Genomic DNA, 1,173 nt, shown 5'->3' with positions numbered 1-1,173 from the left:
TATGTATGCTCACATACGTTTATATAAATAGTGAGCTTGGGTTCCTGGTCAGCGTCATTGGCGTTTGCGTCATGGCATAAGGTGAACTCCTGGCAATATTGTGTGTCATTGCAAATTTATGTCAATTTTCCGATACATTTTAAGTGGAGCAGCCTTGGGAGCTGCATTTTCAGGTAGCTATTAATTTGTCCTGCATATTTAAGTATATTTCTCTATTTACTATTAGTTCAAGTGGAATTGTAAATCATTACCAATCACTGTTAGATTTATCAAACTACAACCTGTTGTTTCGTATTATCTGCTCGTATAGGATCCAGTTCTGATATCACTGCTTATCATACATTCACGCCAACCTTTAGTTTGGTCAGTATGAAATCTGGTTTTTCTATGCTAATTTTCAGAGTGTCGCCCTGATATTGCGAAATCTATACTATCCATACCATGTGAGCAGAGTGGCGCAGTGGAAGCGTGCTGGGCCCATAACCCAGAGGTCCGAGGATCGAAACCTTGCTCTGCTAGGGTGATAATATTTTGTTTTCTAATTTGTATGTATTTTTTATTGTGTATATAAATAAGTACTGCACTGCAAGTATGTGAGCGATGATAGGTCGCTCTACATTCTGTCAGCTACTAATGAAGTTTTGTTGGGCGAATTTCAGTGTCAAATCACAAAAGTGACAAAATGCAATCGCTTTCGTGGCTTCAATTGCTGCGTCATCTCGTTTTGATGGTTTTGACACAGCAGAGGAACAAAGGCACCCGAAAATCGCCAGTTGAAGCTGCTCATTTGCTGTCCATGGAAAATTAGACGTTAAATTAGCACACAAAATTGATGCACCAACGGCTTCTGTGAGGCAAGTTGGGTGTTTTGGGTGCTTTTGGGTGGCAACTATGGCCAAGCGACAGCCTGCAAGTGTTAAGTTGCCCAAAAAGGACGTCCTGCAACGGCGGGTGTGTTTGTGCTGCTCCTGATGTTTCTGTGGCGCAGTGACTGATGTGGCACAAAAACCAAATGCCCAGCCTGACTGACTAGTAGCCAGCGGAAAAACACAGACCCAGCCCATTACACTGAGCAAAATGAATCGGATGCTTCCTAGAGCTGTTATAATACATATCTTTGAATGAAGAAATGAAAAACGTTGAACAGCAATAACAGTATATTATTTAGTTTAA

General features: G+C 41.1%; 1 non-coding gene across 1 annotated transcript; it reads left to right on the top strand.

Moving 5' to 3' along the window:
* Nucleotides 1-446: 446 nt before the first annotated feature.
* Trnam-cau lies at nt 447-518 on the top strand. Its single transcript has one exon. It is a non-coding gene; the product is annotated as a tRNA-Met (tRNA).
* The last annotated feature ends 655 nt before the right edge of the window (nt 519-1,173 follow it).

This window comes from Drosophila erecta, unplaced genomic scaffold (assembly GCF_003286155.1).
Source record: "Drosophila erecta strain 14021-0224.00,06,07 unplaced genomic scaffold, DereRS2 tig00000055-arrow-pilon, whole genome shotgun sequence".
Lineage (NCBI taxonomy): Eukaryota > Metazoa > Arthropoda > Insecta > Diptera > Drosophilidae > Drosophila > Drosophila erecta.
The sequence above is the reverse complement of the archived record's forward strand: the minus strand, read 5'-3'. Positions and strand labels throughout refer to the sequence as shown.